Here is a 27,024-nt window from a genome sequence, read left to right on the forward strand (position 1 = left end):
CATCAGGACTGTCCAGAGAACTGGCCTGTAGGAGAAAGCTCGATGGCTTGTCTATGCAGAGGTGAGCTTTGTTGTTGTTTAGGCATTCAGTTAAATCCGACTCTTTTGCAACCCCATGATCTATAGCCTGCCGGTCTCCTCTGTCCATGGGATTTCCCAGGCAAGAAGACTGGAGTGGCTTGCCATTTCCTTCTCCAGGGGATCTTCCTGATCCAGGGATCGAACCTGCACCTCCTGCATTGGCATGCAGCTTCTTTACCACTGAGCCACCAGGAAAAGTGAGCTTACAGAATTCAAACAGACAAGTTGGATCAACCATGCTTGCTTGCCTAACCTCTCATAATCCAGCCGATAGTCATGGTTATACTAGTTTTAAAAAAATGAATTAATCAAGTGTTTGGACAATTCCATAAGTGTTAACATAGATATGCCAATGGAAACACTTAAAAACTGTAACTTTGAAAGTATAGTCTTCTTTTCTCTTCCTTCTTGATAATTTTAGATCATTATCTTACTTAATCTCATTATATGTTTGGAGACTTAGTCTAGAAATTCAAACTCTTAGGTTTCTTCTACTTTGGAAGAATCCAGTCTATATTTATTTGCCTTGATGTCCTACCATTCCACCTTCAGTAAAAGGAGTAGGCGATACAGTGCCTGCCTTCAAGGGATGCACTGAAGTCTGGGAGATGGTATCAGCACACCCCTCTCAGGATCTGTGTACACACAGACATAGCACACACAAATGTAAGAGCATGATATGTGTGAAGAATTCAAAAGGAAACTGAGAGTAACCGAGAGGGCAATGTGTAGTCCTACTGGGGGCAGGGGAGGTTGCCTTGAGTAGGGGATGCTTGCAGTGTGATGTCAAGGGTTACCAGGGGCCACTCACTTAAAGGGCTGAAGACGAGGTGGGCTATGAGGTGGGGCAGGCTTCCCTGGTGGCTCAGATGGTAAAGAATCTGCCTGCGATGTTGGAGACGCGGGTTCGATCACTGGGTTGGGAAGATCCCCTGGAGGACGGCGTGGCAATCCACTCCAGTATTCTTGCCTGGAGAATCCCATGGACGGAGGAGCCTGGCAGGCTACAGTCCATAGGGTTGCAAAAGAGCTGGACACGACTAAGTGATAAACACACACACAGATGGGAAGCAGGGGGCAGCTCGTACCAGGCCACTAGGAGGGGAAGCACGGTGCATTTCAGCTGTTGAAGGGAGGTCAGGCTGGAGCCCAGGACAGGACCAGAGCAGTGGATAGGAGGGCAGCCCCCAGGGGCTGAGTTTGTGGGCTTGGGTCATTGGTTGGGGGATGCTGGGGGCAATAGGGTGAATGGTTGCATGAGGTCTCGTCACTCTGGAGAGAGAGAGACTTTCAGAGTGTTTTCATGACAGAGTTCATGAAATTTGGGGTGCAAGCTGTACTGAACTAAACCTTGAGTGACCCAGAGCCGAGGAGAAAAGACTCTCCCCTTCTGGGCCGTCTACAGAGTGACTGAGAGACACAGTAGGGACTAAAGGAGCGTCACATCTCAAGCATTTGACAGATTTGGGAACCCCAAGAGGGGGAACCCTGAGAGGGAGGAGCCCCACTTTCTAAAAGCAAGGTGTGGGCTGCAAGGTGGGCTGAGGAGCGGCTTTTCGGCCGCAGAGTGCACATGCGCAGTCGTGAAGCTTACAGAGGACCTCAACACAGCGGCCGTGGGCGTTCAGTCCACCACCCTGTACCCAAGGCTGCACCACGGACCCGGACCGCTCAGGGGCCCGGACCGCTCAGGGGCCGTGCCTCCTGGATTTCTTTTTTGGCCAGCAAGACTGTGCCCAGGAATAACTTGGGGAAAGGAGTATTTGCTGTGGGGGGTTAGGGGGAGAAATTCCTGAGGCTTTATATCAAGTAGGCAGGGTTTTCAACTCGAAGTTAATATTACTTCCTTTGTGTCTACAGGTTGGTGGGGGCAGGGATTACTTCATTATATAAGATACATATCTATCTACACATGCATAGGCGTATGTGTGCACGTGATGATATTTCTTAAATTTAGCCATTTCCCCTCTTCCTTAGTGCGCTCTTTCCCACTTACCTTCCCACCACCACCACCACCAACTCTTTTGTCCAAAGGACTCAGTTGCCTCAAGGAAAATCACGATTATTCTAATAGGACTGAAACAAGAAAGGACAAGATTCAGCTTTTAACATCAGACTTTGGATTTTGTTGTATCTGCAGCTATCACTGGAAAAAATAAAAATTCCTTTACATTCTTGTTAATCTATTTGAAGTCAAGCTTGGAAGTGAGCTCACCTATTTCTTCTGGAGAAATACCTCCACTTCCATTGAAAAGGCTGAGCCATGAGGCTTACCATTCCTCAAGAAGAATTCTCCAGGCAAGAGTACTGGAGTGGGGTGCCATTGCCTTCTCCATCAAGAAGGATAGCCTTTGCAAATCAGACAAGAAGGAGAAGAAACTTCCCTTTAGCTCAGATAGAATGTGTGAGAGAGGAAGGAGAAGATTGAGATGTGTAAGCATTAGGCTTGATTCTGAGTAACAGTGATTGAAATAAGATAGAAATGTATTTTCCTCCTGTACAGTTGCCTGGAAAAGGGCAGTTCAGGATAGGATGACACTCCATAGTGTAAGGGGCTCAGGCTCCAGATTTCTTTATATTCTACCATGATCCCCATTCCAAGGTTGCTTCATAGTCCAACAAAGATGCTCTGGCTCTATCTACTTCACCTGCATCCCAGCTAATAAAGACAAAAGCAGATAAAGAAGCCCGTACTCCATAACTTTAAGGATACGTTCCCCAATTTGACCAATGCTTCATTAGCTAGAACTTGGTCATTTGACCATCTAGATGTAAAGCGAAGTGGAAAATGTAAATATAATGTGTGGAACTCAAGTGCAAAGCTAAAATTCTGGTCAACCAATAGTGAGGGAACAGAGCAGCGTGAACAGATCTGGAGATGTGTCAAAAATGACCAGAGATTTAGGGGAGTCAAGGGCAGGGGGCCTAGAGAACTCCCCTGGCATGGTTTCACTCCCCTTAGAAAGGCCCTACTGATGCTGGAGCCACAGGATAGTACCTGAGTTTGAAAGATGTCCCTGAGTATGCACTACGTCCATGCTAGGCATGAGGTCTATGGGTCTCAGAATTTCCCACAATCCTCCATGAGGAGATATGGATGTATTGGGTTGGGCCGTGAACTTGCGGAGGTCCAGAGTTAGGATAAGGATGCAATGGGGCACGAACCCTCTGAGACCAGAGGCATGGCAGATGAGTGAGAATGGACTGTTTGTCTCGTCATGGGGCCAGAGCTGCCAGTCCTCTTGTGGATACTGGATGTACCCACAGTCCCTGTGTGAATCTGACCCTCCCCCACCATGTCTTCCTACTGCCCTGAGGACACAGAGAGCCTCCTCACACACAGATACCATCCCAGCGGGGAGCAGGGAGGAGGAGCGGAAACCCCAAAAGACTAAGCATTTATCTGAGAGAGAGTTAGTTACCAGAAAGCGATGACTTCAACTGGCAAAGACTCTCACTATGAAACTTGGCAAGGTAACTTTTCTCTCTTCCTATGTGCCAGAGTTGTGGGTGTGTGTGGGAGGAGAGTGGCAGAGGAGAGAAAGCCTCTTGAGAAGGCTTAGAGGAATTAAGGCAAATAAAGACACCAATTTTTTCATTAAGCATCTGAGAAATAGCTTGAATGACTTTGCTATTGTGCGTACAGACATAAAACCAAACTTGTGACACCAAATCATTTATTTTTGCATTTACTCTTATAAGGCTGCAAAATGAGTGAAAATTCAAATTATCTGATAGTTTACATTTTGTGTCTAAATGTGGAATTTAGCTGTATATCATTCTGAAGATTTGACCTTAGGGAGAGACCATTCGTACAAAAGATCTTGTTAGCAAGTGATAGCTCTTTTAAAATTGAAACTAGAAAAGATTAAACTGAATGGTCAAGAGAATTAGCCTCCCACAGAACAGGTGCTTTCCAGTCATTCAGGCATGTGAAATTCATGCAGATGCTCTCAGAACCTCTTTTGATGTACCAGATAAAAACACCAGCATGGGACATTAGACATTTCAGCTACACAGCATCCTTTTTATCAAAAGGAGTATTCAAATGCACTTCAGATCTGCTGATTTCTGAAGCTACCAAAAGAATTTGTTTTCTTCTTTCAGTGTTAAATCCAGACTCACTGACTCCGGACAGAAAGCAATTATATGGGGGATACTGAATTGCTATTGCCGGCAATTTAGATAAAACCAGGCTGCACGTGGCATGCACGCATGCTCGCACACCCCCAGACGCAAAACCCAGGAAATACTAATGCCGTGAGCACTGTATTAACTCCTGTACAAAACTACTCAGACAACTTGCATAGGTTTGTCCCTGGAACAAGATGACGGTCTTTTCACCTAGAAAACTATGGTTAAAAAAAAATAGTTTGTTGATTTAGCAAAATATTGGGATCATATTTTCCAGGTATTTGTAGAGTTCAGGCTGACTAGCTGACATCTCTATAGCATTTAAGTATTTGAAGCCATTGCCACCAAACTACTGGTAAACCTGTAGGGAAAGCTACGAAAGAAGACTGCTCTCCTCTGCTTTATTTTGATTAAAAATTGTTTTAAAATGTGGTGTTTAATTAGATAAGGATTTCTGTCCAGTGCCTTTCTTCCTGGGCTTGGCCCCACTAACCTGGCTGGTTGCCCTGCGTGCCCTTGGCTTGATGCAGATTGGCAGCACGAACCTTAAACTGCTGTAAACACCCATAAAACGTGGCCTCCTTATATAGTTAGTGATGAGGCCTTGACAAGGTGACATCCATAATCTGATAAGCTAGGGTCATGAGTCACTTGCTTTTTCTTTGGATGTCAAAGAGCCAGAAGCTTTTAATGTCTTTAATAAGTAAATTACCCAAACATGCACAGCCCTGTTTCACATATTAACTCATCAGGGGACAAAGTGAACCTGGGGGAAGGCCCTTGAAAGATCAGGGGTTGGTCACCTGGTGTGTTGCAACTCTGAGACCAAATTTTGGTGGGAATCATCCAGATATCTGAGACTGATTTGGGAGAGATGGCACTGAGAGCAGGACCTTTTTATTTTTATTTATTTATTTATTTTTATTTTTACTTTTTTAAGGACCTTTTTTAAAGCAAGGAGTCACAGAGCACAATTTTAAGTGAATGGTTAGACTGAAATTAAAAGACCTTTGCTTCTTGAAAGAAAAGCTATGACAAGCCTAGACAGCATATTAAAAACAGAGATATTACGTTACCGACAAAGGTCCATATAATCAAAGTTATGGGTTTTCCAGTAGTCATGTATGGATGTGAGAGCTAGACTATAAAGAAAGCTGAGCGCCAAAGAATTCATGCTTTTGAACTGTGGTGTTGGAGAAGACTCCTGAGAGTCCCTTGGACTGCAAGGAGATCCAACCAGTCCATCCTAACGGATATCAGTCCTGAATATTCACTGGAAGGACTGATGTTGAAGCTGAAACTCCAATAGTTTGGCCACCTGATGTGAAGCACTGACTCATTTGAAAAGACCCTGACACTGGGAAAGAGATGAAGGAGGGAGGAGAAAGGGACGACAGAGGATGAGATGGTTGGATGGCGTCACCAACTCAATGGACATGAGTTTGAGTAAACTCCCGGAGTTTGCTCAAACTCCCGGAGTTGTTGATGGACAGGGAGGCCTGGAGTGCTGTGGTCCATAGGCATGAGTCTGAGCGAGCTCCAGCAGTTGGTGATGGCCAGCGAGGCCTGGCATACTGCAGTCCATGGAGTTGCAAAGAGTTGGACATGACTGAGTGAACTGAACTAGATGTTTTTCCATTGTTGAAAATGTCTATACTAACTTGATCAACTATAGGCATAGACTCATGAAAATTGGTTATAATCATGAAGTAGAGCAACACTTCTGTAGTTTTCTATCTCATGTGACCTTCTATAATTGGCCTTGCATAAATCACACTGAAAAAATAAGTTTCTGAACATTTTTTCCCCGAGACTTACTCATCAAATATATTTTCCCCACAGGAATATCCAGTATCATCTAAGTGGATAATTAACATTCAAGGTGCTAAGACCATGTCCACATGATGAAAAGTGTTTTGGAAAGGAATAAATGAGTGCATTACTAATGATTTTTTTTTCCATTACAAAAAGTCACTGTATTATGCTATTCAGACAGCCCATTGTCCGATAATGCATTGATAAATGGAGGAATAGACAGTCACATTAAGAACATCAGAACGTCATTTGCAATTCTCAAAGTTGGTATTCAGAATCAACAAGCTATGAAATTTCTCTCCACATTAGAGGTATTAACCCAACCAAAGGAGCAGCCGCCATTTGCTCAATTGGAGGCAGAAAAACAAAAGATGTAACTCTGTTCTCAGGATCTTTTAGACCAGGGAAGTGTTTTTCAAACTACTTTTGCTGAGACCCCACAGTAAGTAGTAGATTTTACATTGCAAATCAAATGCAAAAGTTATCAATGTAATGTTTACTTTGCTACCAGCAATGCACACCTGCTTTCTGTTGTATTCTATTTCACTTTGAACAGAAATGCTAGTTACAAACCACAGCACTGATATCTCTCAGTTCAGTTCAGTCGCTCAGCCAAGTCTGGGTCTTTGCGACGCCATGGACTGGAAAATCCCATGGGCTGAGGAGCCTGGTAGGCTGCAGTCCATGGGGTCGCTAAGAGTTGGATACGACCGAGCGACTTCACTTTCACTTTTCACTTTCATGCATTGGAGAAGGAAATGGCAACCCACTCCAGTGTTCTTGCCTGGAGAATCCCAGGGACGGGGGAGCCTGGTGGGCTGCCGTCTATGGGGTCGCACAGAGTCGGGCACGACTGAGGTGACTTAGCAGCAGCAGGACTGCAGCACGCCAGGCCCCTCTCTGTCCATCACCAACTGCCGGAGCTTGCTCAGACTCATGTCCATCAAGCTAGTGATGCCATCCAACCATCTCATCCTTTGTCATTCCCCTCTCCTCCTGTCTTCAGTCTTTCCCAGCATCAGGATCTTTTCTAATGAGTCAGTTCTTTCCATCAGGTGGCCAAAGTATTGGAGCCTCAGCTTCAGCATCAGTCCTTCCAATGAATATTCAGGACTAATTTCCTTTAGGATTGACTGGTTTGATCTCCTTGCCGTCCAAAGTACTCTCAAGAGTCTTCTCCAACACCACAGTTCAAAAGCATGAATTCTTCGGCGCTCAGCTTTCTTTATGGTCCAACTCTCATATCCATACATGACTACTGGAAAAACCATAGCTTTGATTATACAGACCTTTGATATCTCTAATAGGAAGCTATGACCCACAGTTTGCAGCAGAGTAGTTACAGTCAGTCTATATTTTTTGATGAATACGGATGACAGATATGGAGCTTTCATGCAAATGTATATTCATAAACTAGGTGGACCAAACTACGTGGCCCTTCAGGACAGTGTGGCATGTGATAAGGGCTTGATCAAAATCTGATGAAATAATTGATGGGAAAAGAAGAAAAGAAAGAATTAGTAGAAAAGAAGATGCTATGGATATGCCATAGCAGACTAGCCAAACAATTAGAGGAGTGACCTAATTTGAGCAAATATTTTAGACTGATTGTCAAGGAAAATGGCAACTGGTGTGCCTGTAAGTGCCATATATTTTCTATGAAAAATAGAGAGAGATGGAGGGTAGCTTAAAACCTTTTGTGAGAAGATTTGGATTTGAATCCCAGAATCTCCACTCATCCCCTTTGTAAATATGCATACATGCTCCAGCTCATCTGAGCCCTCATTTTCTGGCCTTTAATTTTGGGGTGTTATATGTGACCAGGCTATGAGCTGAATTTGTAACACTGCATAGAATAAACATTACAAGGCCTCACATGCAGCAAGTGCTTTATAAATATATCAGTAAAAATATTTTGGGTGTCAGATATTGGCTAAGTCCTTGTTTTTAGCCACCATCTGGTTTTAGCATTCTATCATGCTAATGCTTCAAAATACCTCACCAGGCACTGCCCTACCTGCTCTGCCCAAACTGAGAAGTGAAGTGTTAGTTGCTCAGTCATGTCCAACTCTTGACGACCCCATGGACTGTAGCTCCTCTGTCCATGGGATTCTCTAGGCCAGAATGCTGGAGTGGGTAGCCATTCCTTTCTCCAGGGGATCTTCCCAACCCTTTGCATGCAGATTCTTTACTGTCTGAGTCACCACTTTTGTGCAAATTGATAACTAGTAGATAATCAGGATGCCTCCACCTTTGTAACTGTTGAGGACCCAAGGGAGCCCTATGGAAATGATGACTGAGTGTCTCTAAGGTAGGAGACACTGCCCTGAGCCATACTAACTATGGCAGTGAGACGGGACACTCCAGGTCAGAGTATAACAGGATATTATCATGTCCCTTTTATTTATTTATTTATTTTTTTCCCTTGCGGGGGTGGGGGGGGGCTAATTTTTTTAAATTGAAATGTAGTTAATTTAAAACTTTGTAGTAGTTTCTGGTGTAGGTTAAAGTCACTCAGTTTTAAATATATTTATATATATATTCTTTTTCATTTTCTTTTTCTTTATAGTTTATTACAAGATACTGAATATAGTTCCCTGTGTCATAAAGTAGGTCCTTGTGGTTTATCTATTTTATATATAGTTGTGTCTCTGCTAATTCCAAATACCTAATTTATCCCACCTGCATCCGCTGTCTCCTTTGGTAACCATACACTTGTTTTCTATGTCTGTGAGTCTATTTTTGTTTTGAAAAGAGGCTCATTTTTATCATATTTTAGATTCTATGTAAAGTGTTATTGTTTGCTTTTTCTCTGACTTTCTTCATTTAATATGATAATTTTTAATTCAGAAAGATACATGCACCCCAATGTTCACTGTTTATAATAGCCAAGGCCTGGGAGCAGCCTTAGTGTACACAGACAGATGAATGGATAAAGAGGATGTGATATGCCTCATAAATATACAATGGAAGACTACTTAGACATGAAAAAAGAATAAAATAATGTCATTTATTTGGGGTGCATGTGTTCAGGAAAACAGAAAAGAATTGAGACAGTATGAGGTGCCGAGTTTGGAAATGCATAGAGATGACCATTACCAGGTTTGCAGGGCCACAGGGGAGCATTCAAAAAAAAGAAAGCTGTGGGTAGCTTGTGCTTTCATTATTATTATTAATCAAATACTTAGTCAACACTAAGTCTAATACTACATATTGGATAAATACTCAGTCATCAAAAATCCCAGATTGAACACCCTCCCACTATATTTTTATTTCTTTCTTCTCTTCTTCCTTTCCTTCCCAATTATCTCTTTTTCATTACCATAAAGTTAAAAAATATATAATACTATCAACCTTAAATGAGTACACTTATATTCAGCTTTATTTTCACTTATGTGTCTAACTGGGTGTTCTTTTAAGTAAGAAAGTTAAAAGTTTCAAACTTGTCATTAGAGAATTCTTAATAAAGTGATTCTGTATTCGTGTTCTAGTACATATCATACACACAATTTACATTGATTCTTGTTAAATTTTAAGTCCCACTGCACATTATTAAGGGTGTCATGCACAGAAGGATTTTAGTTTTTAATTTCACTTCTTAACAAAATATAATTTAATAGGTACAAACTTATCTACGTTTGTATAGAAATGTTTAATTCTTATCAATATTTTTGTGTGTTTGCAATGATTTAGTGTTAAAAATGTAAAGAATGAAAGAGTTCTATTGTAGGTTTCCAAAGGACATATCTTTCCATACTTGAGATTTCAAGCAAAAAAAAGAAGCACAGAAGTATCTATTAGAATGCCTGCAACAGTCAACAGAAATTTCATGATATAAACAGGAAAGATCTGTAAAATGAATAGTAGGGACTTGGGTGTCTCTGCTATAAATTCTTGATAATGATGGTCAGGAACAGTACTTTTCAAATGTTGGTACACTTTCACAGTCAGTACCTCCCAGGTTTTGACATACTTTAAATTTACTCAAGGTGTTTGTTAATAGCACAGATTTGGGGAACCACCCTCAGAGATTCTGATTCAGAAAGTTTGAGATGGGGCCGAGGTGTTATTTACAAGCATTGCAGGCAATTTTTCTGATTATACCTTGAAAAACTGGTCTGAGATGATTCAGATGATTCTGCCTTTACATATTTCAAATGTAACCGAAGTGGTACACCTGTTTTTAGCACTCCATGTTTACTCTAACAAGCACAAAGAAGTAGAAATTCGAGGCAACATGCCAATCTGTATATTTCACTTTGTGTTTCATGTTCATTGTACACCATAAAAAATACCCTAATTGTCTTTATTGAGTTTTCTGAAGGACTTCCCAGTTCCACATGTACCCAAATACCACCATGCACATAGATTGTTGTTTGGAGCATCATTTCTTAAAGCAAATATTGATCTTTACATGCTGGGAGAATTATCATAATAATGAGAATCACTAAATAGTAAGAACAAATTTGTGAAAGCAGCCGACATAGATTCTACACGATTAAAAAGAGGATGTAGCCAATATTTTATAATGCCTATAAATGGAGTATAACCTTTAAAAATTGTGAATCACCATATTGTATACCTGTAGCATATTTGTATAGCAACCTCAGATATGCAGATGACACCACACTTATGGCAGAAAGTGAAGAGGAACTAAAAAGCCTCTTGATGAAAGTGAAAGAGGAGAGTGAAAAAGATGGCTTAAAGCTCAACATTCAGAAAACGAAGATCATGGCATCTGGTCCCATCACTTCATGGGAAATAGATGGGGAAACAGTGGAAACAGTGTCAGACTTTATTCTTTTGGGCTGCAAAATCACTGCAGATGGTGACTGCAGCCATGAAATTAAAAGACGCTTACTCCTTGGAAGAAAAGTGATGACCAACCTAGATAGCATATTCAAAAGCAGAGACATTACTTTGCTGACTAAGGTCCATCTAGTCAAGGCTATGTTTTTTCCAGTAGTCATGTATGGATGTGAGAGTTGGACTGTGAAGAAGGCTGAGCGCCGAAGAATTGATGCTTTTGAACTGTGGTGTTGGAGAAGACTCTTGAGAGTCCCTTGGACTGCAAGGAGATCCAGCCACCCCATGCTGAAGGAGATCAGCCCTGGGATTTCTTTGGAAGGAATGATGCTAACACTGAAACTCCAGTACTTAGGCCACCTTATGCGAAGTGTTGACTCATTGGAAAAGACTCTGATGTTGGGAGGGATTGGGGGCAGGAGGAGAAGGGGACGACAGAGGATGAGATGGCTGGATGGCATCACTGACTTGATAGATGTGAATCTGAGTGAACTCTGGGAGTTGGTGATGGACAGGGAGGCCTGGTGTGCTGCGATTCATGGGGTCGCCAAGAGTCGGACATGACTGAGTGACTGAACTGAACTGAACTGATACTTCAATAATAAAACTAATGATAAAATTAAAAAATAAAAAGAGACTAGCACCTTGAACACACTACAGAGTCTAGAGTCCTTCATTCAGCAGTGACAGCACTCCGTAGGGTAAGGAAATATTTCTGGCCAACTCCAAAGAGATGTTTGCAAAATGGATTGCAAGCTAGTACTTCCCTAGTCGACCAATGGTTAAGAATCCACCTTCCAATGCAGGGGATGTGAGTTTGATCCCTGGTCCAGGAACTAAGATCCCACATATCTCAGGGCAACTAAACCTGGGCTCCACAGCAAGAGAAGCCCCCACCAGCTACAAGTAGAAAATGCTGACCCACTGCAATGAAAACCCAGCAGAGCAAAATAAAAAAGGAGAAGAAATGGAGTGTAAGGTGTCTTGTAATGACTTAGCACCATAAAGACATTCCATACTATACAGAAGTTCCGTATTCTTTTATATACTAAAAGGTCACCTGGACAGTGGTCCATTAGCCAGGTGGTTAAGTGACCTCTTCTATCTTCCTTCTTCCTCTGGTCCTTCTATTAAGTCTTTGATTTGAGGAAGCGTGTCCCATGGGAAGGGAGAGACTTACTTCCTGGACAGTTCTCTGTCCTCTTTCTCCTGCTACTCCATCTGATTTTCCATTTTCTCACTTGCAGCCCCAGAAGCATCATCAAAACATCCATAGTGTCTTTTTTCCCTCCCCTTCTCCAGCCTGCTCTGCAGAGTCACACAGCCTTGGATAAAATGCCAAGGAAAGTCTGGAGATGGTTTGCCATGGAAATGAATCATTGAAGACACAAAGGATTGAAACAAGATTTATGTCTCACATACCCGTAACTTTGTCTTCCCCCAAAGTAATAATGACAATCAAGAAACTTACATAATGTCTGTGAATTTCTAGGACAAATGAAATTATGTCTATAAAATGCTCTACAATTCATAAGCCTGTAGGGAAGTGTAATTAGGCATTGTTATTGTTGTCATTCGGAGAAGGCAATGGAACCCCACTCCAGTACTCTTGCCTGGAAAATCCCATGGCTGGAGGAGCCTGGTAGGCTGCAGTCTGTGGGATCGCAAAGAGTCGGACACGACTGAATGACTTCACTTTCACTTTTCACTTTCATGCATTGGAGAAGGAAATGGCAACTCACTCCAGTGTTCTTGTCTGGAGAATCCCAGGGACGGGGGAGCCTGGTGCGCTGCCGTCTATGGGGTCGCACAGAGTCGGACACGCTGAAGCGACTTAGCAGTAGCAGCATTATTGTCATTGTTCCTGTTGTAGCTGTTATGTGAGCAGTGAAGTCTTAAGACAACTAAAAGGATTTAGGTTGGGGGAGCAAAAGGAGGGAACCTGGATGATGGCTGCTGTTCGCTCGGTGGTAAGCCTCAAGAAGCTAAGACTTCAAGTCATCTAAGTGGCTTGAGAATGAGAATCCTTAACAATGAGAATCCTTCCCAGGTTTTGGTTCAGGATCAAAACGTCTTCTGAAAGCCAGCTCTTAGAGCTTCTCTCTGATCTTCAGAGCCCTGCCCTTGGCCTCGGGGGCTCTTCTCTAATGCCACCCTTCCATCAAGCCCCTTCCTTTTCACTGTGCCCTGCCCAGCCCCTGCCCAGCCCCTGCCCTGTACTATTTGATGAGGTTCCTGCCAGGGCCCAAGAGACCACTCTGAACAAGCTTATTAAAACAGGCGGAGAAAATTAGGAGAGGAAAAGGCAAGGGAGAAGTCCCTCATTTCTGTATTTCCATGCCAATTCTCTGAAACCTCATTATACATTCCATATGTTGACTAAGCTTCGATCAATTGTTCACGCATTAGAACAGTGATTATCTCCAAGTGTATGGTTTATAGATCTTGGAACAGAACAAGGGTGGGTCTTGGTTTGTATGGGGATATGTACTCTGAGATCAAACCACCAACTCGGTAACAAACATGTAGGGCTTAACTCTATTCACAAATAGAGATACTCTGACATCTGACTAAAAAGAGCTAGAAACAAGAACACATCCTGAAAATGACAGCAGTCTCTTTAATGCCTAGCGAGAAGCTGTAAACATTGGAAGGACATACACAGTGAACTCTGCTCAATATATGTGGAGTTTTCTCATGCATGAAACTTGCTTCCTAAGAGATAATAGACCCACTTAGAGATCACTCTTGATGATATTTTCTTTGGCTTTGGCAAAATGTTAGGCTCTTCTGCAATCATGTCCTAAGAAATATACCTCATTAAAAATGTAAAGCTAATGCCTGCATGCATGCTAAGTCGCTTCAGTCATGTCCGACTGTGTGACCCCACAGACAGCAGCCCACCAGGGTTCCCCGTCCATAGGATTCTCCAGGCAAGAACGCTGGAAGGGGTTGCCATTTCCTTCTCCAAAGCTAACAGGTACTGCTTTCTTCTTGTCGGGCTTCCTTGGTGGCTCAGATGGTAAAGAATCTGACTGCAGTGCAGGAGACTGGGTTAGATCCCTGGGTCGGGAAAATCTCCTGGAGAAGAGATGGCAACCCCCTCCAGGATTCTTGCCTGGAGAATCCCATGGACAGAGGAGCCTGGTGGGCTATAGTCCATGGGGTTGAAAAGAGTCAGACACGACTGAGCAACCAGCACTTTACTCTTGTCACAAAGCAATACATCATCAGTGAAGAAATACTGCAAAAGTAAAGTGAGTACAAAGAAAACATGGACTCAAAAGTGTGATTCGAGCATCCACACTGACCTCGTCTAACGTTTTAGAGAACATGTATAAACATACCACACATATATTTTAGAGAAATACTGAATCATATTGAAATACCCTAGTGTAATCTTTTGTTATTTAGGTATAGCACAAATCTCTTTCCATGTCATGTATGTTATAATGATTAAAGTAAAAATGTATAGTATTTTGTTTTTTTGGTGGACTATTTTTTAAAATTGAATCTTCCATTTTGGAATTACGGTTATTGTTAAATTTTCACAACTTTATATTCTTATAATTCAATTGTATTAAAGTATATGTATATACTTTGGACGAGAAATTATCAGGTATTTAAATTATTTTGAATACTATATCAAAGAGATAGTACTCTCATGTTTACCGCAGCGTTATTTACAATAGCCAAGATATGGAAACAATCTTAGGTCCCACCAATGGATGAATGGATAAAGAAGTTGTAGCACACTCATACACACACACACACACGCACACACACACACACACACTCATAGTATTCAGACATTAGGAAGAAGGAAATCCTGACATTTGTGACAACATGGATTGACCTTGAGTTTATTATGCTAAGATAATTCAGATAAATGCTATACAATGCCACTTATATGTGAAATCTAAAAATAAAGACAAACTCATAAAAAAGAGAATAAAATGATAGTTACCAAGGGATGGAAGATGGGGGGATGGGAAAGATGATATTTAGGGTACAGACTTGAAATAAATAAAAAGTCCTAGAGATCTAATGCATATTATGCTGAATATAGGGCACTATATAAACGTTAAACTTGCCATGAGACTAGAAATTATTTGCCACAATGGAAACCACATTACAGTTTACAAACATATCAAATCAATGTATTGCACATCTTAAATTTACCCAATGTTATAAGTCAAATATATTTCAATTAAAAATTTACCTGTATTAATGATGAAAAATAAATTATTTTGAACAAGTGACATTGGTTTTCTAAGTCTACTGGTCTGATCAAGTTGTCTGGACAATTTAGATGGTAAGATGCCAGAACGCCTAATTATTTCAGTCAATGGGAAGAAACAACTGTTCAAACCAGGGCGTGATGTTATCTTTTTCCCCTCTTAAATGGGAAGACATTAAATTCTTAGGATAGCTTACAATCTCATCCTGCCTTATGTGTGACAGAAAGTGCTAACTGACAGAAGACACAGGTCAGCAGCAGGCTTTCATTTCTCAGATGCCAAACGAGAAAAAATTCCTCGTATTAATTTTCTCAGTTAAGTCTGCAGCTCTCCAATAATTTCTCAAGTAAGTCCTGTTAGGGGCTAAACTCATTGCCCTTCTAACAACTTGAGTGAGGAATTGTTAGATGCAATGTTAGTAAAGACATAAAGCAATATAATATTGCCTATAGTAGAAGAGCAATAAGAGTTTGGTAGATGGAATTGAAGACAAAATTGTATTTCAGGGTCCTTATGGAATCCTTTCTGGACAAGAGTAAACTAATGGAACTGTAGAGCAGAACTCCTGGTCACTTTTAATTCAGTGAAATTAGCATCCAAACGGACTGAATTTTTCACTCTTCAGCCATCTATGCCGTCATTTTCAAGGTAGATTTATTTGATAGAAAACAATGAATGGGAATTAGAGAAAGTGAAGTGAAAACATTTGTAATCCAAGATTGTGAGCGAATGTTGATCGATGCCCCAAAGAACAGTTTTATACAGGCCCCATCTGATTAGACGGGGATCTATAAATAGCACAGATCTGTTTATAGTCACATTAAGAGAAAAAAAAAGAAAAAGCAACGATGTAGGTGCAGCGCCAGCTGTTCCATATGTGGCCGCCATTCTTTCCACATTAGCACCTGTTGAATTAGAGGTATTAACGCTAGTTGATACTGAATGGGCATCTATTTAGTGGAGTGCTCTTAGATGCAGACATGGTAGGGTAAGGAGCCGTATTAATAGACCGGGATATATCTTAAAAGTCATGGGAAGTTGTCCTCACAAAAGTTTTCTAACAGATGAAACAAGCTGGGGGGAGGGATGCCTCAGAGAACCTCAGAACAGTTTTAGGATGGATGCTTTCAGAAGTCCTAATTTACCCAAGCAGCCACTGCTGACCACCTTCTGACTTTGCAGTCCCGGTGGCTGACCCTGAGTGTCAGTCCTGGATGTGACTTCAAGGCTACATGGACTCATGTAAAGAGAGGGCATTTCATTCAAACGGCAAATATCACGACCTTGCTTTTTAAGTACAACTCCAGAGAGGTTAGCCTGCTCTTTTTGGCTTTTGACTGGAGTTTGTGGCAGGTTGGTAGTTATCAAAATTTGTATTAAAAATTTAGGAAAATTTCTATTTATCACTTGTGTTTCCATAGCCAACAAGTTTATGATTTGATTATTTACAATGTTTACAAGACAATAAAAATGAGAATACCATTAGACATAGATAACAATTGAATAAAGAATGTGGAAATCTTAGCTCTTCGATCTTTGCTAAGTCATTTCCTTCTATTTCTGTCTCCTTATTAATAAGATTATGATACTTCAGGGGCTTCCCAGATGGCACTAGTGGTAAAGAACCCTCCTGGCTAATGCAGGGGACATAAGAAACGCAAGTTCAATCCCTGGGTCAGGAAGATCCCGTGGAGGAGGGCATGGCAACCCACTCTAGTATTCTTGCCTGGAGAGTTCCATGGACAGAGGAGCCTGGTGGGCTGCAGTCCATAGGGTCACGAAGGTCAGACATGACTGAAGCAACTTAAGCATGCAGGCACAACACTTTAGATCAAAGTGCTTTGGATGATCTCTGAATTAGGAATTAAGGAGAGAGAGATGCAAAAAGAAGCTGCCCTTTAGGTTACTACTTTCTCTGTCCTCATTCAGGCACTACCAGAGTTTTTGGTATCACATTAATTTTAAAGACATATAAAATATAAAATTTACAACAGTCTTTGGTAATTAAAGTGACTTTTTTGACATGTGAAAGTGAAAGTCACTCAGTCATGTCCAACTCTTTGTGATCTCATGGACTGTCCATGGAATTCTCCAGGCCAAAATACTGGAGTGGGTAGCCTTTTCCTTCGCCAGAGGATCTTTCCAACCCAGGGATTGAACCCAGGTCTCCCTCATGGCAGAAGAGCTCTTTACCAACTGAGCTATCAGGGGAGCCCCTTTTGACATGTGAATTGCTTCCTAATAATTTTGAAAACTTTCCCTGATACAGCATGAGGAATTAAGCCTTTTCCTTCTTCATCCACCCTTGGGTATTTCACTTCCTACTCCATTTGAGTTTTGCACCCTGCTTCAGCTTCTTAGGGCTTCCCAGATAGATCAGCTGATACAGAATTTGCCTGCAGTACAGGAGACCCCCCCGTTCAATTCCTGGGTCAGGAAGATCCCCTGGAGAAGGGATAGGCTACCCACTCCAGATTTTGGCTTGCCTTGTGGCTCAGCTGGTAAAGAATCTGCCTGCAATGTAGGAGACCTGAGTTTGATCCCTGGGTTGGAAAGATGCTCTGGAGAAAGGAAAGGATACCCACTCCAGTATTCTGGCCTGGAGAATTCCATGGACTGTAGAGTTCATGGGGTTACAAAGAGTTGGATATGACTGAGCAACTTTCACTTTCTTTCAACCTAGTCTAAAGACTCTTAGCAGCATCTGACAGCTTTATAGCAGGTACATCAGGACCGAGACTGCCTGGAGAGCTTGTTACACAGGGTGGACACAAGTTGCTGGGCCCACCCCCAAAGCTCCTGACTCAGCAGTCTTGTGGTGGGCTGGGAATCTATATTTCTGGTCAGATCTCGGTTGATACTGAAGCTGCCAGTCCAGGAACACTTTGAGAACTATTGCTTTGAAGAATTTCAGTTTTGTATTCTTGCATGTTTTACTTTATTCAAATACATGTGCATCAACCTCACAGTTTTAAGAGAAAGCTGATACAGCAGAAAGATGTGATTATCGCTCGCTAAGGTACCGCTTTCTTACTAAAGTTACACATTCCTGATTTGTATCATTTCCGATAAGTGATTTTATTGATATCCAGCCATTGGCTTGAATGCCTCATTTGGGAGAGTGTTATTTGTGATGAGAAATTATCATCAAACAGCAGGGAGAGGTTCTGTTTAAAATATTAAGGGACAGGGAATTCCCTGGAAGTCCAGTGGTTAGGACTCTTCCACTTCGGGGGACATGGATTCCATCACTGGTTGGGGAATTAAGATCTTGCATGGTGTGTGGCACAATGAAAAAAAAAAGATTTTATGGGACAGCCACTATGGAGAACAGTATGTGTGCTCAATCACTTCAGTCGTGTCTGACTCTGACTCCCATGGACTGTAACCCACCAGGTTCCTCTGTCCACGAGGCTTCCCAGGTTAGAATACTGGAGTGGGTTGCCATACCCTCCTCCAGGGGATCTTCCCTACCCAGGGATCAAACCCATCTCCTGCGTTGGAGGCAGATTCTTTATCAGTAAGCCACCAGGGAAGCCCTACGTAGAAGAGTATTCCTTAAAAAACTAAAAATAGAGCTAACATATGATCCAGCAATCCCACTCCTTCCTGGGTATATATCTGGAGAAAACTATAATTTGAAAAGATACATGCTCCCCAGTGTTCACTGCAGCCCTAACTTAAAACAGCCATGACGTGGAAGCACCTAAATGTCCATCAATGGAGGAATGGATAAAGAAGATGTGGTATGTTTATATATACAATGAAATATTACTCAGCTATAAAAAATAATAATGCCATTTGCAGCAACATGGGTGGACCTCGATATTGTCAGGCTAAAGTGAAGGAAGTCAGAGGAAGATCATATAATAGCACTTATCTGTGGAATCTAAAAAAAAAATGATATAAAACAAACTTACATAGAAAACAGAAATAGACCCACAGACATATAAAACAAACTTATGGTTACCAAATGGGAAAGTGGGGGGAGGGATAAATTAGAAGTTTGAGATTAACATTTACACACTTCTATATACAAAATAGGTAACGAATAATTACCTGCTATCTTTAGCACAGGGAACCATACTCAATATTTTGTTATAACCCATAAGGGAAAATATATGAAAAAAATAGATGTATACATATGTATAACTGAATCACCAGAAACTAATGCAATATTACAGGTCAACTATTCTTCAATTTAAAAATCTTTTTGAGGTGAAGTCGCTCGGTCGTGTCCGACTCTTTGTGACCCCATGGACAGTAGCCTGCACCAGGCTCCTCCATCCATGGGATTTTCTAGGCAAGAATACTGGAGTGGGTTGCCATTTCCTTTTTTATAGTAATTCATAATTTGCTGAATGAATATACAAGTAAATTAATTACATCCTTTTGAATCCATATGTTTAGTTATCCACCACCACTGCTCTCATTTTCATCACCATCTCCACTGTGAAAAGAAATGTAGGAGGAAAACTGCTTTCTTGACCTACTCCTCTACCTTAGCATTTCACTTTTCCTTAAGACCTATGGAACATTTATCCTCAAGAAACTTAGGGGGCAAAGAAGGGCAGAAATCACCATCCCCATGGTCTAGATGAAGGAATGAGGTTCAGAGAAGGGTTTTTTTAAATGCCACTAAACTAATAAAAGGTCACATGGGACTGAAGCAAGACTTTGGAGTCCCAGGGTGAGTGTGGTCTTTCCTGAATGGGCCTTCACTCTCGTTGCCAAGACAAACAAAAGGTTACACGCCAGGAGCAGCTGTCTGCTTGACACTGACCTGGGCGGTAATGAGAAGGAATCAGCTGTTAGGGCTGTGCGATCTCCCCAGGGACACTGATCTCCCTCAGCCCTGCAATCAAGAACTTGGAACACCTGTGGAGCCCCACTTCACCCGGGGGCCAGCACACCTGTCAGCCACTGTCTTTCCACACTCAGGTCCAGGCAACAATTCACAGCATCTCAGGTAGAGCCCCTCCTAGGACCACATGCTTGAAAAGTCCTTGTTTCTGCCTTCCTTGGCATTTTACCACTTTTCTTGCCTAGGATCTAATCATTCCCTCCTCTGCCTCTCTGCGTCTTAGAATGGAGTTTGCTAACTTAAAGCCTGGACCACTTGCTCTGTGATGAGAGCTTGGAAAGAGCCTGGCCTGTTTCATTAGCATCCATGGGTCATTTAAACTCATCCCACCAATGCTGGGACTTCATATGTACTTGCAGAATGAATGAATGTTATCCAAAAGACAGAGCCAGATCACCGGTTGACATGCAACTGGTGATCTGGCTCTTTGTTTGATATGAAATAATGATTTTGTGTGCCTAGGCTTTGGTGGTGCCTTGCTTCTTACACTGTTCACTGAACTGAGGGTAGACAAGGCACAAGTGGGGAAGCTGGGAGAAAACTTGAGGAGCTGTAGGAACTGTGGATATATTTACCCTCTCCGGGAAATAGCACAAGGGGTTTTCTCAGGTGGGACTTGTATACTTGTACAGAGCAAAAGAGGCTCGTGGCTAAGCGGGTACAATGCGATGCACATTCCTAGTGACACAAGTCATCTCAGCTGTTACACAATCATGCAGAGTCATTGTTCAGAGAACACGGGGTGAGAGGGCATGAGGGTGTGGGGCGAGAGAACCTCACTGGGGCCATCTTGTTAATTTCCCCACATTCTTTGTTAATTTCCCCACAGGTGGGTACCTTACTATGTATTGGGGGTGTGTTGATGTAGGGAACTCATATAGTCTCTGCCCTTCAAAGATTTTAGTAGGGAAGACAGACTAGTAAGCAAGTGATCACCGTGTGTCCAATGATATGAGATCTAATAGGAAAAGCTCTTATGACCTCTTGACTGTCTTACACAGACTCACAGGACATTCCAGAGGGCTCAGGTCTAGCTGATACTGCAATCTGAATTTTTGTCTCCAAGGCCCAGTTTTAGTTAAGAATTCACTGCCTTTGCCTGTTTCTTGCTCTACCTAGCTCTGTCCCGGGCCTTATTTGTCCTTGGGTATGAGCCTTACTTGCCTCCAGGCATAATTTCAGTCCTATATAGTGCCGCCAGCATCAGTGGGTAACTATAGCAGTTGTCTAGACCTGTCTGTCTTGGAGAAGGAAATGGCAACCCACTTCAGTATTCTCGTCTGGAGAATTCCATGGACAGAGGAGCCTGGGGGCTATAGTCCATGAGGTCACAAAAGAGTTGGACACGACTGAGCACGCATGAGCACACAGACCTGTCTGTAAGGTAAAGCTGTAACTCTAAACTTGGAAAGCCAAGGAAGCGGCAGCAAACCTTCCCTTTCAGAAACGACCAGTCATTCTGTTGAAGGAACCTGGGTGGATTTGCAGCCTCTCTTGAATCTTCTGGAACAGAAGCTGTGAGAGAGATCCAGGGCCCAATTAAAACTGTCTCTAAATGGAGGCCAGAATTTCATAGGTCAATAAAAGTTGACCCAGAAATATTGCATCATTGTTCTTTTTTTCTCAACTTTGGAAGAAAACCTGTCAGTCTAAAAACAACATATAGCAGAAGATGTTAATAATCTAGGTGTGTTTGGCAAACATCATAGAACAACTTTTCTCTAAATAAAATGCCACTCTTTAGAAATGGCTGAATTCTAGAAACATCTGATGGTACTTTTTGGCATTAATAAGAAGTTTGGCCCTTAAGGAAAGGTTAATTTACTTGAGATGAAACCATAGCTATTCAACTTCCTATCAGTCTCTCCAGAAAATCCTGCAGTCTGGGATCCTCCGGGCAGGTGTCATTTACATTTTTTATCTCCCTATCATCAATTCTGAGATTCCAGTGGTCATGTTCAGACATAACTTACCAGAAGAGTTATTTCATTCAGAAACATCTTGATTTTCAATGACACGTTGAATCTCCAAATCTGTGCCAAGGATAATTCTCTATTTTGACATGTTCATTCTGGTTGAGTAAATTTAATGTTTTAAGAAATCAATTCAAAAGTTAAAAATGATGTGTTCTTTTCACTGGATTTTTTTCTGTCTGAGCCAGGAAGACTCTTTCTTTCATTACCCTTTCTGGCATATACAGACTTTTAATTTCTATTTTCAGTGTTTGTAAACTATAATGGAAGAAATGTGTCTTCTGTGGAATCTGAGTTGGGAATGAAATTTCTGAGAACTTTGGGGACATTGGCAGGGAGCTTCCCAAGAGGCAGAGCAGAAGGGTCTGAGAGCATTGCAAATACTTTTCTGGGCGGGGGCGGGGGGAGTTGCATGGTGGAAAGAGCCCCGCTTGGGGAGCAGATGGATCTGTGTTTACAGCCTAATTCAGCTACTTACTGGAGAAGGAAGTGGCAAGCCATTCCAGTATCCTTGCCTGGAGAACTGCATAGACAGAGGAGCCTGGTGGGCTACAGTCCAGGGGGGTTGCAAAGAGTTAGACACGACTGAGTGACTGAAGAGCAGCCACTTCCTTCTTACGTGATTAACTTCTCCACTGAAAAGGGGGACTTATATGGTCTTGCTTATTGTGTGAAGATTAGCATCTATGAAGGGTCTAGCACAGTGCCTGGCTCATCACAGATGGAGGGGAGTGTTATTACTGTTTCCTATTGGCCAAGCAGTCTATGATACATTTGCCGTAATTCACCTGGGGCTATTCTAATTTCTCTGTTGGGAATTGAAGTACCCCAAACAGATCCATCATTTAAGTAAGTGCTTACACATAGCCCTGGATCACTGTATGAAATGTACTTTCCACTTGGAATATCAACTGCTATGTAGAGTTTTAAACAATGGAGAGGAAAACAAAACCTACTTAGAGGGTAAAATCTCACAGGTAACAAAATACTTCAGAGGGGAAAAGAAAAAAAAAGGCTGGAGCTAAAAATCAGAGATGTACTGTTTTTTGTTCAGTAAATATGTAATTATATAACATGTGCTGGATCCTGTGGGGGATATGTGGCTAGTAGATTTAAAAGTTATAGTTACTACTAATACTTTTTATTTTATTCTTTATATAGCTTCTGCTACTGCTGGTAAGTCGCTTCAGTGGTGCCTGCCTCTTTGTGACCCTAAGGACGGTAGCCTGCCAGGCTCCTCTGTCCGTTTGACTCTCCATGCAAGAATAATGGTGTGGATTGTTGCTTCCTCCAGGGGATCTTCCTGACCCACGGATCAAATCTGCAACTCTTATATGACCTGCATTAGCAGACATGTGTTTTACCACCAGCCTCACTTCTATAATTGAACTCAATTTAGAAGTCCTCATTCCTTCTCAGTAGCTAGAAGGTAGTATGATGGGTAAATTTTAGAACCAGCTCAATGTCCTAAAGCTAACTGAGTCACTTCTGCTCTATTCAGTCACCTGTAATTCACTCAGTCTGCGTACAGAGGAGCCCTGGGGGCCATTTATCTACATTCCTGGGCAAGAACTCATTCTCAGAGATACAGCTGAAATCCTGCTCCATGTCATCATTGAGTGAAGACCTCTGCCCTTATCCTACATGCTATAGAACTGTCTCTGGTTGGGGCCAAGAAGACTTTTCCAACATGGCTAATGCATATTCAGACTCTATTCTTGCTGGCCCTGAGGGCTAGGTGTGAGGCTGTTCAATCTGCAATTTGGAAGGTCCAAGCACCATTTGGAGTTTGGTATATAAGAGATATTTGACACCACTAATAAAAGTGAAGAGAGACATTAATGGATTTGAGATGTCCATCAGGTATTTAGGTAAAAATGTCTGCTAGCCTTCTAAAATGTGGGCCTGGAACTCCAGAGAAAAGCTAAAAGTGAGAGCTGAACATTTGAAAAGACTGTTGGTGATGGCACCTGAAGCCAGGGGACCAGGAAAGATCATCAGTGAAGTGTCAGAGGGTGGAGGGGTGGGGGGATGCTCTTCCAGAATCTTCGTTAGAGGAACTTGTCTCTGCCTGTAGGTCCACCACACCCCAAGTTTAGCATGCCATCCTTATCAAGAGGACTGGGTAGGACAGCTATGCTAGGACTTTCTGCATTGTCTTCTTCTTGATGAAATGGTATCCTGGAGTTCTGGCAAATTATTTCCATTCTGGCCTACTCATGTGTGACATTCTTCTCCACAGGAAGCAGAAGGTGGCTGGAGAAGGGTTTCACAGTGACCTGGGAACCTGAGTGAGCATGGTGACTGAGCAATATTGTGTCAATGGGGCCTGGAAGCAAATATAAGTCTTATATATTTCATGATGCTTCTGAGTCAGTCATTGATGAGCCAGTTCAAGCTCAACCTCTGAGTGTGTACAAGACAAGATGGTAGAAGAAGAGCAAATGGTAAGTCCAAGAGGGCTGTTAACTGTGGAAACTGATAAGTAGTTAAGAGGCGAATGATGGGGGATGGGTTATAATGTGAGCTCTGTGAGGTGGTCCTTTCTCTGGCTGATTGCGTGGACTCCCTTTACTTACATAAGTCCTGGTCTAACTCTTAATCCAATCCTCTAATTCCTTAACTCCTCCAAATCTAGGTTTCTTACAGGGAGGAGTATCATGAAGCTTTGGTCACTTGGTGACTTTTTGACCCTTAATTTTCAGGTCGTCCTGGCATTTGCTACCTGCCAGTTTAGGCTTTGACCTTGGTCTGTTCTACCTCTTCCCTGAGCCCCTTTGATCCCTGTTTGGTTTCATTTGTTGGATTCCCATTGTCAAATGCCTTGCCTAGGACTAATTTCTGTTTCTGGGACTTTCTTTGGGATGACTTTCCTAGCACTGTGCGTACATCTTGTCTTCTGGTGCTTGTTGAGTGAATTTATACTCAATCTTCTTAATATCTGGAGGTCCTGCTGGTTCAGTGCACCAACCTTTTCAGGAAACTACTGTGTGTTGCAGTTATCTCTCAAACAGTTTTCAATGTAGGCTTCTAATTCTTATTTTGCAGACCACAAAAATAGGCTCAGAGGGATTCAGATGTTTGCTGTAGGTCACACAACTAGGAAGTGCATAGACAGGCACTAGGGTTGACGGTCAGATTGGCTTGATTTCAAAGTTCAGCCTCTTTCCGTAACTACAGATGGCTTCCAATGAGGAAGTGAGAGAGGTGACAAAGACTGTGTTCAGGAAGAGTAGACAGGGAGTTTCAGATCTTTCTGGTCGTACAGTGCGTGAGTGATTAACCTCAAGAGGGGTAGACTTGCTCATGAATGGGGCAGAGAGAAAGGTCATAAGGGTGAAGGATGTTGAGGGATTTTTCATACAAAGTTTCAGAGGAGTTGTCAGCATGAAACTCATCATAAGGGACTAATCCCACTCTTCTAGACTTAAAACCAAGACAAAATGTCACGCTTCCTTTAGAAATGGGTGCTAGGAAAGAATCTGTACTGGAAAGGTGATTGACGAATTCACCTGGCCTCTAGACAGGATCATGTTATTTCCAGGATGTCAAGACACATATGCTATGAATCTTTGCGGCAAATCTGCCCACCCGATTGTGCCAGTCATCTTGACCACAACCTCCAGGAAGTATGAACGGAACATTTGTGAGAAAAGCACAAATGTCGCCTCTCTGGTTAGCTATGAATAGAAGTGGCTCCACTTTGCTAGTTGTTCCTGATGTAAAGCATCTTTATCCAAACTATAGCTTTCCCTCCCGCCCCAAGTATATGCAGAATAGCTAACATTCTTCCTTTTCCTTTTAGAAGGCGGATTAGTACCACCTGTCTCAGCTAACATTCATGGGATTCAGCAGGAAAAACAGTATTAGGAGAGGAAAGCTCCTTTGAATGCAGTATTTTAGGATTATTTCTTTGGTTGCTAAACTGCTACCTTTGTATTCAAAGGTGATGAGACATTTTCTGGCTGAGAGACAGGCATCTCAGAAAGGTGTCAAGTTAAAAGAGGGCTGATGAAAAGATCGGAGCCAAAGCCTTTGCAGGAGGGTGAGCGATTGATTGCAGGCGTTGCTTACATTTTCTTCTCACTGTTACAGTTGAGGGAAGGATTGTGGTCATCACCTTGCTGCCCCATCCCACCTCTTCTTCTATGGAAGGTATTAACCTGAGCTCTCATTCCAACTGGATCTCTGCCATGGAGGTTTCTCAATGGCCTTCTCTGTATAGGCAAGTGGAGGATGCCTGGAGGTTCAAAGGTCTGTCTCTTAGCAAGGAGTCCTGAAATTTGGCACTCAACAGGATGGCATTTTGGGCCAGGCATTTAACCTTTCACTGTCTGCTTTCCCTCTTTTCTAACATGGAGGTAATGGAAATCTCTTGCAGGAGCATTGGGAAGATTAATGAGTTAATGTTTTCTGAAGTGCTTTGAGATTCTCAGATGAAAGGTGCTACATAATAATTATAATAACACTTTGTTCCAACATAGTGCCTTTCTTCCAGGGAGCTCAAACTGCTTTACAAAAATTATTTCATTAATCCTCACAGCATCCCTCTATGGCAGGTAGCAATTATCATCCCCCTTTTTCATATCAGGAACCTGGGGCACAGAGAAGTAAATGGATCTGGCCAAGGTCATACGGCAGGTTATTGGTAGAATCATCAGCTGAGTTCAGGTCTGATTCATTCATTCACTCATTTGCTCATTCATTAGATATTTACCCACAATTACATGCCAGATACTTGAGCCATTTGATAGAGGGTGGTATGATGCAAAGTGAAATAAAAATATATTCTTTGCAATTGAAAAGACTGGGTTAGTCCACTTGGACAAGCAGCCAAACAATTACAATAAAAAATAGGAAGCATATCATACGATGCAGTAATACAAACAAGCGTACATCCAGAGTAGGCACCACAAAAGAAGCAAGTGACTTTGGCTTTATCAAAGAGATGTTATATGAGTGAGTTTTGAGTGATGAGTTGATCAGGAGAGAAAGTGAAGTTGAGGAAACATATCTTAGATAAGAGAATGAAAGAGCATGATAAAACTGGGGAGGGAGACCCACTTGGTATGATGGGAACAAAGGTATTTTGGAGAGAGGAGTAGGCTAA

The 27,024-nt window shown here is 42.1% G+C and overlaps 1 long non-coding RNA gene across 1 annotated transcript in view; it reads left to right on the forward strand.

The window, feature by feature from the left end:
* The window catches only part of LOC138423513 (uncharacterized), a 140,640-nt gene that overhangs the window by 96,232 nt on the left and 17,384 nt on the right, over window positions 1-27,024 (forward strand). Inside the window, exon 3 of the long non-coding RNA XR_011250298.1 lies at window positions 24,157-24,361. This is a non-coding gene — a long non-coding RNA (uncharacterized lncRNA). The remainder of the gene's footprint in view (window positions 1-24,156; window positions 24,362-27,024) is intronic.

Source organism: Ovis canadensis, chromosome 18 (genome assembly GCF_042477335.2).
Source record: "Ovis canadensis isolate MfBH-ARS-UI-01 breed Bighorn chromosome 18, ARS-UI_OviCan_v2, whole genome shotgun sequence".
Lineage (NCBI taxonomy): Eukaryota > Metazoa > Chordata > Mammalia > Artiodactyla > Bovidae > Ovis > Ovis canadensis.